A 12979-nucleotide genomic window follows, 5' to 3' on the forward strand; every position below is an offset into this window, starting at 1 on the left:
GAGGCGCTGGCTGTCCACTCTGTTTATTTCTCTTAATATCTTGTACACCTCTATCATGTCTCCTCTCATCCTCCTTCTCTCCAAAGAGTAAAGCCCTAGCTCCCTTAATCTCTGATCATAATCCATACTCTCTAAACCAGGCAGTATCCTGGTAAATCTCCTCTGTACCCTTTCCAATGCTTCCACATCCTTCCTATAGTTAGGCGACCAGAACTGGACACAGTACTCCAAGTGTGGCCTAACTAGAGTTTTATAGAGCTGCATCATTACATCGCGTCTCTTAAACTCTGTCCCTCGACTTATGAAAGCTAACACCCCATAAGCTTTCTTAACTACCCTATCTATCTGTGAGGCAATTTTCAGGGATCTGTGGACATGTACCCCCAGATCCCTCTGCTCCTCCACACTACCAAGCATCCTGCCATTTACTTTGTACTCTGCCTTGGAGTTTGTCCTCCAAAGTGTACCACCTCACACTTCTCCGGATTAAACTCCATCTGCCACTTCTCAGCCCACTTCTGCATCCTATCAATGTCTCTCTGCAATCTTCGACAATCCTCTACACTATCTACAACACCACCAACCTTTGTGTCGTCTGCAAACTTGACAACCCACCCTTCTACCCTCACATCCAGGTCATTAATAAAAATCACAAAAAGTAAAGGTCCCAGAACAGATCCTTGTGGGACACCAGTAGTCACAATCCTCCAATCTGAATGTACTCCCTCCACCATGATCCTCTGCCTTCTGCAGGCAAGCCAATTCTGAATCCACCTGGCCAAACTTCCCTGCATCCCATGCCTTCTGACTTTCTGAATAAGCCTACCGTGTGGAACCTTGTCAAATGCCTTACTAAAATCCATGTAGATCACATCCGCTGCACTACCCTCATCTATATGCCTGGTCACCTCCTCAAAGAACTCTATCAGGCTTGTTAGGCATGATCTGCCCTTCACAAAGCCATGCTGACTGTCTCTGATCAGACCATGATTCTCTAAATACCCATAGATCCTATCTCTAAGAATCTTTTCCAACAGCTTTCCCACCACAGACGCAAGGCTCACTGGTCTATAATTACCCAGACTATCCCTACTACCTTTTTTGAACAAGGGGACGACATTCACCTCCCTCCAATACTCCGGTACCATTCCTGTGGACAACGAGGACATAAAGATCCTAGCCAGAGGCTCAGCAATCTCTTCCCTCACCTCGTGGAGCAGCCTGGGGAATATTCCGTCAGGCCCCAGGGACTTATCTGTCCTAATGTATTTTAACAACTCCAACACCTCCTCTCCCTTAATATCAACATGCTCCAGAACATCAACCTCACTCATGTTGTCCTCACCGTCATCAAGTTCCCTCTCATTGGTGAATACCGAAGAGAAGTATTCATTGAGGACCTCGCTCACTTCCACAGCCTCCAGGCACATCTTCCCACTTTTATCTCTAATCAGTCCTACCTTCACTCCTGTCATCCTTTTGTTCTTCACATAATTGAAGAATGCCTTGGGGTTTTCCTTTACCCTACTTGCCAAGCCCTTCTCATGCCCCCTTCTTGCTCTTCTCAGCCCCTTCTTAAGCTCCTTTCTTGCTACCCTATATTCCTCAATAGACCCATCTGATCCTTGCTTCCTAAATCTCATGTATGCTGCCTTCTTCCACCTGACTAGATTTTCCACCTCACCTGTCACCCATGGTTCCTTCACCCTACCATTCTTTATCTTCTTTACCAGGACAAATTTATCCCTAACATCCTGCAAGAGATCCTTAAACATCGACCACATGTCCATAGTACATTTCCCTGCAAAAACATCATCCCAATTCACACCTGCAAGTTCTAGCCTTATAGCCTCATAATTTGCCCTCCCCCAATTAAAAATTTTCCTGTCCTCTCTGATTCTGTCCTTTTCCATGATAATGCTAAAGGCCAGGGAGTGGTGATCACTGTTCCCTAGATGCTCACCCACTGACAGATCTGTAACCTGACCTGGTTCGTTACCTAATACTAGATCTAGTATGGCATTCCCCCTAGTCGGCCTGTCAACATACTGTGACAGAAATCCATCCTGGACACACTTAACAAACTCTGCCCCATCTGAACCCTTGGAACTAATCAAATGCCAATCAATATTAGGGAAGTTAAAGTCACCCATGATAACAGCCCTATTATTTTTGCACCTTTCCAATATCTGCCTCTCAATCTGCTCCTCGGTATCTCTGCTGCTACCAGGGGGCCTATAGAATACCCCCAGTAGAATAACTGCTCCCTTCCTGTTCCTGACTTCCACCCATACTGACTCAAAAGAGGATCCTGCTACTTTTACCCACCTTTTCTGTAGCTGTAATAGTATCCCTGACCAGTAATGCCACCCCTCATCCCCTTTCCCCCCCTCTCTATCCCTTTTAAAGCACTGAAATCCAGGAATATTGAGAATCCATTCCTGCCCTGGTGCCAGCCAAGTCTCTGTAATGGCCACTACATTATAATTCCACGTATGTATCTAAGCTCTCAGTTCATCAACTTTGTTCCTGATGCTTCTTGCATTGAAGTACACACAGTTTAGCCCTTCTACCTTACTACCTTTACACCCTTTATTCTACTTCTCTTTTCTCAAAGCCTCTCTATATGTTAGATCTGGCTTTACTCCATGCACTTCTTTCACTGCTCTATCGCTCTGGGTCCCATCCCCCTTGCAAATTAGTTTAAACCCTCCCGAACCATGCGAGCAAACCTACCTGCAAGGATATTGCTCCCCCTCGAGTTCAGGTGTAACCCATCCAATCTGTACAGGTCCCACCTTCCCCAGAAGAGATCCCAATGATCCAAAAATCTAAAACCCTGCCCCCTGCACTGTTTCCTCCAGAATCCCCAGGACAGGTAGGCTGGTAGATTAATTGATGATGATGATGTTGACTCAGGCCTGAGAGGGCAGTGTCGGGCATTTTTAGGCCTTACAAGGTACAGAACGAAAGACTGTGGCACGCCACTCCACACACATCCATTTTTGCAGTATTTTTCTTTATTTTACGAGGTTGAGCTCAACACTCAGCCTGGCACAGATGGAAAGTGAACTTGGGAACGGCCCTACTGGATTCGAACCTGGGAACCTCCGTTCCGGAGTCCAGCGTTGATATCACTGCGCCACCAGCTGACCTGAATTAATTGGCCGTTGTAAATTGTTGCTGGAGTGTAGATGAGAAATAGATACGGCAACATTAAGTTGGGAGTTAGAATTGATCTTCAAAAACAGAATTTTTTTCCCTTGTAAGTGTGATAAAGATTTCCTCAATTCTTGTATCTAAAATGCAGATGTAACTTCATTAATATATGATCCTTTTTCAGGTAAAACAGCAATTTGGGCTGAAAAGCATTCTTAAAGCAGTAGAGTATCCTGGCAATTCACTAGAACTTAGCACACACAATAGAAGAGAGCTCTCACTAAAGGGATAGTGGTGAGCAAACTTGTGGGCTAAAGATAGACAAGTCCCCTGGTCCTGATGGAATGCATCCCAGAATACTGAAAGAAATGGCAGAGGTTATAGTAGAGGTTTTGGTGGAAAATTCTCTGGATACTAGGCAGGTCCCATTGGATTGGAAGAAGGCGAATGTCACGCTAAAGTTTAAAAAAAAAAGGATGTAGGCATAAGGCAGGTAACGATAGGCCAGTTAGTTTAACATCTGTAGTTGGGAGAATGCATTAAGCTATGATTAAAGAAGAACTATCGAGGCATCTTGGAAGAAATGGATCCATTAGGCAGAGGCAGCATAGGTTCAGCAAAGCCAGATCCTTTCTGACAAACACTGGAGTTATTTGAGGATATAACGAGCACGGTGGATAGAGGGGAACCTATGGACGTTATTTACTTGGATTTCCATAAGGTGTTCGAAAGGTGCCATGTAAAAGAGTTATTCATAAGATAAGGATACACAGAGTTGGGGTGATGTGTTAGCATGGATAGAGGATTGGTTAACCAATAGAAAACGGAGTGTCGGGATACATGGGTGTTTCTGTGGTTGACAACCAGTGGTGAGCGTTGTGCCACAGGAATCGCTGCTGGGCCTGCAACTGTTCACGATATACATTATTGATCCAGAAGAGGGGACCGAGTGTAGTGTATCTAAGTTTACCGATAACAATAAATTGAGTGGAAAACCAAATTGTGCAGAGGGTATGCAGAGCCTGCAGAGAGATACAGATAGGTTAGTGGATGGGCAAGATGGAGTACAATGTTGGAAAATGCAAGGTTGTCCACTTTGGAAGGAAAAATGGAAGATCAGGTTATTATTTAAATGGTAAAAGTTTGCATAGTGCTGCTGTGCAGAGGGACTTGGGAGTACTTGTGCATGAATCACAAAAGGTTGGTTTGCAGGTGCAGCAGGCTATCAAGAAGGCAAATGGAATGTTGGCCTTCATGCTAGAGGGATTGAATTTAAGAGCAGGGAGGTGATGCTGCAACTGTACAGCGTACTGCTGAGGCTGCATCTGGAGTTCTGCATGCAGTTGTGGTCTGCTTACTTGTAGAAACATAGACTGGCTCTGGAGGTGGTGCAGAGGAGGTTCACCAACTTGATTCCAGAGATGAGGGGTTAGACTATGAGGAGAGATTGAGTCACCTGGGACTGCACTCACTGGATTTCAGAAGGATGAGAGGAGATCTTATAGAAACATGTAAAATTATGAAAGGGATAGGTAAGATAGAGGCAGAAAGTTGTTTCCACTTTTAGGTGACATTACAACTAGGGGATGTAACCTCAAGATTTGGGGGGAGTAAATTTAGAATAGAGATTAGGTGGAACTGCTTTTCCCAAAGAGTGGTAAATCTGTGGAATTCTCTGTCCAGTAAAGCAGTGGAAGTTACCTCAGTAAATATACTTAAGCAACACACATGGATTGCTGGAGGAACTCAGCAGGCCAGGCAGCATCTATGGAAGAAAGTACAGTTGACATTTCTGGCCGAAACCCTATGGCAGTACTGAGGCGAAAAAAGATGTAGAATAGATTTAAAAGGTGGGGGAGGAGAGAGAGAAACACAAGGTGATAGGTGAATATATTTAAGACAAGGTTGGATGGATTTTTGCATAATAGGTGAATTAAGGGTTATGGGGAAAAGGCAGGTAGGTGGAGATGAACCCATGGTCAGATTAGCTGTGATCTTGTTGAATGGAAGAGCAGGCTCAACTGGCCAGATGGCCTACTCCTGCTTCTATTTCTAATGTTCTTATGTATGCTCACCTTTTCCTGGTACATAGATCTTCACATTACTGATATCAGCTTTGTAACTTTTCTCTGTGCCCTTTCAATTACCTTCATGAGCTTTTCATGAAATAATGACCAGAACTTTAAGGTCTGTTGCAAGTTTAGCACAACTTTCCCAGTTCTCTAGAATTGAACTCCACTACTTAGTTTGCTTTACTAATAAGATGGCACCCATGACCGACAGAGATGCCTGAAAGACAGTTAATCAAACTGCTGATTCTTTTAAGGATGTTTCTACTACTAAACTGCAAGCAATTGGAGCCTCTAATTTACATTTTGATGATAGGTTTTTGGTCCAACTGAGCAATCTAGTGCTTTTGCTGTCTCTGGGGGAATTAAACCCCGAGTCTGCAGGAGTTAGATAAATGGGTGACTGTCAGGGAAGCGAAGGGAAGAGCTCAGATAGAAGAGAGCACCCCTGTGGCCATCCCCCTCAGTAATCGTTATCTCGTTTTGGATGCAGTTGAGGGGGATGACCTGACAGAGGACGACCCACAGCGATTGAGTCTCTGGCACTGAGCCTGGTTCTGTGGTGCAGAAGGGAAAGAGGAAGATGAGGAATGTGGTAGTCCTAGGAGATTCCATAATGAGGGGAACAGCCGAGAGGTTCTGTCAACCTGATAGAGATATCCGCATGGTGTGTTGCCTCCCAAGTGCCAGGGTACGGGATGTCTCGGATTGGGTGCAGAGTATTCTGAAGGGAGAGCATGAATAGCCAGAAGTCTTGGTACACGTTGGTACCAATGACATGCGTAGCAACGGTGGAGAATTCAGGGAGTTAGGTAGGAAGCTGAAAAGCAGGACCTCTAGGGTAGTAACCAGGATTACTGCCTGTGCCATGTGTTAGCGACGCCAAGAATAGCATGATAAGGTGTATTAATGTGTGGCTGAGAGACTGGTTTAGGGGGCAGGGCTTCAGATTCCTGGATCATTGGGGCCTCTTCTGGAGGAGGTAAGACCTGTACAAAAAGGACAGGTTACACCTGAATCCAAAGGGGTCCAATATCCTAGTGAGCAGGTTTAATAGAGCTGTTGGGGAGGGTTTAAACTAATTTGGCAGGGGTATGGGAACCGGAGTGATAGGGTTGAGGAAGGGTAAAACAAATAAATCAAAGATAGCGCGCAACCGAGATTATACAAAGAACAGGCAGGAAATGGGGCTGAATTACAGCATGAGTTACAGGGCAATAGAGGCGTGGTGCAGTTAAAACAGAAAGCAACAAATACTGGACTGTTGTTGTTATATTTGAATGCACACAGTATAAGGAATAAAATGGACGATCTTGACAGTCAGCTACAGATAGGCAAATATGATGTTGTGGCCGTCTCTAAAACTTGGCTATAGGATGGCTGCCATTGGGAGCTGAATGTCCAAGGATATACAGTGCATCAGAAAGATAGGTTAGTAGGCAGAGAGGGTGATTGTGGCTCTATGTATAAGAAATAATATTAAATCATTAGAGATCACATAGGATTGGATGGTGTTGAGTCTCTATGGGTTGAGTTAAGAAATGGCAAGGGTAAAAGGACCCTAATGGCAGTTGTATACAGGCCTTCAAACAGCGGCTGGTTATAGATTACAAATTACAGCAGGAGATAGAAAAGGCCTATCAGAAAGACAATGTCATGATAATCATTGGGGATTTTAACATGAAAGTGGATTGGGAAAACCAGCTTGAGAGAGAATTTGTAGAATGTCTAAGGGATAGCTTTTTACAAGAGCTTGTTGTTGAGCCCACAAGGGGATCGGCTGTGCTGAATTGGGTGTTGTGCAATGATCTGGAGGTGATAAGAGAGCTTAAGGTTAAGGAACCTTTGGGAAACAGTGATCACAATATGATCGAGTTCACATTGAAATTTGAGAGGGAAAAAAATAAAATCCAATGTGTCGGTATTTCAGTGGAATAAAGGAGATTACAGTGGCGTGAAAGGGGAACTGGTCGAAGTTGACTGGAAAAGGACATTTGCAGGAAGGACAGCAGAGCGGCAATGGCTGGAGTTTCTGCGAAAAATGAGGGAAGTGCAAGACAGATATATTCCAAATAAGAAGTAATTTTCGAGTGGAAGAAGAACACTACCGTGGCTGACAAGGGACATCAGGGCCAAAGTAAAAGCAAAAGGGAGGGCATACAAGGAAGCCAGAGCTAGTGGGTAGAGGATTGGGAAGCTTTTAAAAACTTGCAGAAGGAAACTAAGAAGGTCATTAGGAAGGAAAAGATGAATTGTGAAAGAAAGCTAGCGACTAATATCAAAGAAAATACTAAAAGCTTTTTTAAGTATATAAAGAGTAAAAGAGAGTTGAGGGTAGATACAGGACCAATAGAAAATGACACTAGAGATATTCTAATGAGAGATGCAGAGATGGCAAAGGAACTCAATATGTATTTTGCATCAGTCTTCACAGTATACCGGACATTCAAGAGTGTCAGGGAAGTGAAGTATGTGCAGTGAAAATTACGACTGAAAAGGTGCTCAGGAAGCTTGATGGTCGGGTGGATAAATCTCCTGGACCTAACGGAATGCAGCCTCGAGTTCTGAAAGAAGTAGCTGGAGAGATTGTGGAGACATTAATAATGATCCTTCAAGAATTGATAGATCCTGGCATTGCACTGGATGACTGGAAAATTGCAAATGTTACGCCGCTATTTAAGAAGGGTAGGAGGCAGCAGAAAGGAAACTATAGACCTGTTAGTCTGACATCTGTGGTTGGGAAGTTGTTGGAATCGATTGTTAGGGATGAGATTACGGAGTACCTGGAGGCACATGACAAGATAGACCAAAGCCAGCATGGTTTCCTGAAAGGAAAATCCTACTTGACAAACCTACTGCAATGCTTTAAGAAAATTACAAGCAGGGTAGACAAAGGAGATGCAGTAGATGTGGCATACAGTCAGACCTCCTTATCCGCGGGGGATTGGTTCCGGGACCCCCCCGCGGATACCAAAAAATGCGGATGTTCAAGTCCCTTATATAAAATGGTGTAGTATTTGCATATAACCTACGCACATCCTCCGGTATACTTTAAATCATCTCTAGATTACTTATAATACCTAATACAATGTAAATGCTATGTAAATAGTTGTTATACTGTATTGTTTAGGGAATAACAACAAGAAAAAAGTGTGTACATGTTCAGTACAGACGCAACCATCGTAGCTCTTCTGGGAACGCTGATGCTGCCTCGGCATCAGCTAATCCCGATTCTCCTGTGATCTTTAAGTTCTTGAGGCTGTAGAGCTTTACATAGCTCGCCAGCCATCCCTTACTAGCGTTAAACTCCTTCCTCTCGCTCACAACACAAGACGCGAGGCGAACAATGCTCAAACAACAAGTGCTGGAGAGAGAACTTCTGGGTTTTCCCGATCCGTGGCTGGTTGAATTCATGCATGCATAACCCGCGGATAAGGAGGGCCGACTGTACTTGGATTTTCAGAAGGCCTTGACAAGGTACCACACGAGTCTGCTTAGCAAGATAAGAGCCCATGGAATTACAGGGAAGTTACTAGCACGGGTGGAACTTGGCTGGTCAGCAGAAAGCAGAGAGTGGGAATAAAGGGATCCTATTCTGGCTGGCTGCTGGTTGCCAGTGGAGTTCACAAGGGTTGGTGTTGTGACTGCTGTGTATGTCAATGATTAATGGATTTGTGGCTAAATTTGCTGATGATACAAAGATAGGTGGAGGAGTGGGTAGTGTTGAGGAAACAGAGAGTCTGCAGAGAAACTTAGATAGTTTAGGGGAATGGGCAAAGAAGTGGCAAATGAAATACAATTTCCAACATTGTATGGTCATGCACTTTGGTGGAAGAAATAAATGGGCAGACTATTATTTAGGTGGGGAGAGAATTCAAAATGCAGAGATGCAAAGGTTCTTGGGAGTCCTTGTGCAAGATACGCAAAGGGTCAACCTCCAGGTTGAGTTGGTTGTGAAGAAGGCGAATGCAATGTTGGCATTCATTTCTGGAGAGATAAAATATAAGAGCAGGGACGTGATGTTGAGGCTCTATAAGACACTCGTTAGACCACACTTGGAGTATTGTGTGCAGTTTTGGGCTCCTTATTTTAAAAAGGATATACTGACATTGGAGAGGGTTCAGAGAAGATTCACAAGAATGATCCTAGGAATGAAAGGGTTACTGTATGAGGTACGTCTGGCAGCTCTTGGGCTGTATTCCCTGGAGTTCAGGAGAATGAAGGGGGATCTCATTGAAACATTCAGAATGTCAAAAGGCCTGAACAGATTAGATATGGCAAAGTTATTTCCTATGGTAGGAGAGTCCAGTACAAGAGGGCACGACTTCAGGATTGAAGGATGTTCATTTAGAACTGAGATTCAGAGAAATTACATTAGTCAGAGGGTGGTAAATCTGTGGAATTTGTTGCCATGAGCGACTGTGGAGGCCAAGTCATTGGGTGTATTTAAGGCAGAGATAGGTAGATTCTTGATTAGCCAGGGCATGAAAGGGTATGGGGTGAAGGCGGGGGAGAGGGGATGACTGGAAGAATTGGATCAGCCCATGATTGAATGGCAGACCAGACTTGATGGGCGAATGGCCTACTTCTGCTCCTATATCTTATGGTCTAAATGAGATTGAGAATGGAGTGTGTGGCTTAAAATCCAAAGGCAAATTCATTATCAGTGAGGAATAATGGAGGCTGATTAAAGCATTGAGCAAGATTGAAGTTGATGAGGATGAGACCGGAAGTGGATTTCAGTGCCATCTGCCTGTGTTTGACTGGTCTCCCTCTCCCTGTTGCTCGATGCTGCTGGAGGGAGGGTCAGGAAGAGTTGGATAAGTTGATTGGCGCAGCTCATGGCTGTGGATTTGTGGCTGTGGACTCATTTTTGGAGGACTCTGCATTTAATGTTCTGTGTATTTCTGGTTACTTTTACTTTGCTAATTGTGTGATTTGATTAAGAGTGTTTTGGTGCAGACCGGCTCTGCGGCCTGCAGTCAATGAATGATACAGAGCTTAACTAAATTGTACTGAACTAAACTGAACACTCCTAGACTATTTTGAGGACTTTAATGTTTATTATTCTCTGTGTTATTCACTTGCTTCTTGTGAGATTTGTTCTATTTTTTGCACGTTGGGTGTAGATACTTTCTTTGAATGGGTTCCATGGTGTTCCTTTGTTTCATGGCTGCCTGTAGGAGAATGAATCTCAGGGTTGTATACTTCATACATACTTTGATAATAAATATACTTTGAATCTTCGAACCTGTGGCCACGAATTTTATTAATTTTTACCTTTGTTCCTCTACCCTACTGAGATTCACACAGTGGCACAGGAGATGATGCTGCTGCTGCTGCAGATCTTTAGAGTCCTGGTGACCCAGGTTTGATTCTGACCTTGGGGCTTAATTGCAGTTTCCACTGTCTCTCTGACCACATGTTTGCTCTGTGTGCTTCATTTCCTCCTATCTTCCAAAGCTGTGCTCGTAGCTTCATTGATTAATGTGAATTGTCTCCAGCCTCGACATTGGCGGGTTTCATTAATATTTTTCACATATCACTAATCATTTTTTTACATTTTGTGGCTTTATCTCATTACTTATTTCATCACATTGTCATTTCCATGTTCTCGTCTTTGAGATCAGGGTCTAATTGGTTCCACTTAGCTTCTGGGGTTCTGAGGTATGGGATCTCCGAACTATTTTTGGAGATGGGGCAGGAAATGGCAAATAGAATGGGTGGGTAATATGTGTTACGGTGCACTGGTTCGTTCCTTGTCAAGAGTTTCTGTGTGTTTCTAGTGCATGGACTCAAGGTTCTCAGTAGCATAAGGTGTGCTCTTGCTTCTCTTTGATTAGCTGTGGGCAAGAGGTTTCCAGGAGTCTGCAGGAAACTTTGAGCATATACTTTTATCTTTTTTTTAAAATCTGATAATCTCTGGTGACAAAGTTTAAGTAGAGTGCTTTAGGAGTTCATTCAGTGTCAGACAATTGAGTGATGATATCTGTCCAAAGTAGCCAACTGTGAGTGATTAAAACTTACATGTTGCAAATGTTGTCAAAGAGAGGTAGATCCTCTCTTGTTGTGAGTTGTCAAGTCAAGTCACTTTTATTGTTATTTCGACCATAACTGCTGGTACAGTACATAGTAAAAATGAGACAACGTTTTTCAGGACCATGGTGTTAACATGACACAGTACAAAAACTAGACTGAACTATGTAAAAATCAACACAGAGAGAAAAAAAAACAACTACACTAGACTACAGACCTACCCAGAACTGCATAAAGTGTACAAAACAGTGCAGCCATTACAATAAATAATAAACAGGACAATAGGGCAGTAAGGTGTCAGTCCAGGCTCTGGGTATTGAGGAGTCTGATAGCTTGGGGGAAGAAATGTCACATAGTCTGGTCATGAGAGCCCGAATGCTTTGGTGCCGTTTCCCAGACTTCAGGAGGGAGAAGAGTTTGTATGAGGAGTGCTTGGGGTCCTTCATAATGCTGTTTGCTTTGCGGATGCAGCGTGTAGTGTAAATGTCCGTGATGGCAGGAAGAGAGACCCCAGTGATCTTCTCAGCTGACCTCACTATCTGCTGCAAGGTCTTGCGATCCAAGATGGTGCAATTTCTGAACCAGGCAGTGATGCAGCTGCTCAGGATGCACTCAATACAATCCCTGTAGAATGTGATGAAGATGGGGGGTGGGAGATGGACTTTTCTCAGCCTTCGCAGAAAGCAGAGATGCTGCTGGGCTTTCTTTGCTATGGAGCTAGTGTTGAGGGACCAGGTGAGATTCTCCGCCAGGTGAATACCAAGAAATTTGAGTGTCAGATTTTAAAAGGGAGCAGCATCTGTCAGGACGTTCTGTGGAGATTGAATCATTTGGGTTAGTTGGCACTTTGGCAAAGACTAATAAAAAGTTAGGTTTAAGTAGAGCAGCCATTGTGTGAGTGGTTCCAAGATTATCCTCATTTTTAATGTTAGTGGGAAACAACATATGAGTACTAAGTTCAAGGCTAAAAATCTTGCAGCTGTGTTTAGCTAGATTTGCCAAGTGAATATCTGCTTTATCTTTAAGGTTCTTTCCATCACATGAGATCAAGAAATGAACTGAGAGCAGGGAGTTAACAAAAGGACCAGACGATATCTCAGCTGTAGTACTGGCACTGTGCCCCAAAACAAGTCCTGTCTTCAGTCAAGCTGCCCTGGTAATGGTGACAGCAATTGAAAAATGCAGAAATTGCTCGTATATATGTTCTGGCCCAAAAAAAACCAGGATAATTCCACTCCAACCTGCCCTCAGATGTACCTGGTCCATTTCTGACACTCCCTCCCCTTTCTTGAGCTCTCTGTCTCTAACTCTGAAGACAGTTTATCTATTGATATCTTCTATAAACCCACTAATTCTCACAGCTACCTGGACTGTACCTCCTCCTACTCTGTCACTTGTAAAAATGCCATCTCCTTCTCTCAGTTCCTCTGTCTCCGCTGCATTGCTCTCAAGTTGAGGCTTTTCATTCAGAACTAATGCGATGTCCTCCTTGAAAGATAGGGGATTTCCTTCCTCCAGCATTAACACTGTCCTCACCCACATCTCCTCCAATTCAAGCGTGTCTACCCTCACCCCATCTCCCTGTCACCCCACCAGAGGTGTTCTCACCTACGACCCCACCAGCCTCCGTGTTCATCACATAATTCTCCACAACTTTCGCCATCTCTCAACAGGATCCCATCACCAAGCACATCTTCCCCCTCCCCCCATTTTGC

At 43.9% G+C, this 12979-nt stretch overlaps 1 protein-coding gene across 2 annotated transcripts in view; it reads left to right on the plus strand.

Annotated features, from left to right (window-relative positions):
* The window catches only part of ubr3 (ubiquitin protein ligase E3 component n-recognin 3), a 239545-nt gene that overhangs the window by 98453 nt on the left and 128113 nt on the right, over nucleotides 1-12979 (plus strand). The window lies entirely within an intron of this gene.

This window comes from Hemitrygon akajei, chromosome 5 (genome assembly GCF_048418815.1).
Source record: "Hemitrygon akajei chromosome 5, sHemAka1.3, whole genome shotgun sequence".
In the NCBI taxonomy this organism is placed as follows: Eukaryota; Metazoa; Chordata; class Chondrichthyes; order Myliobatiformes; family Dasyatidae; genus Hemitrygon; species Hemitrygon akajei.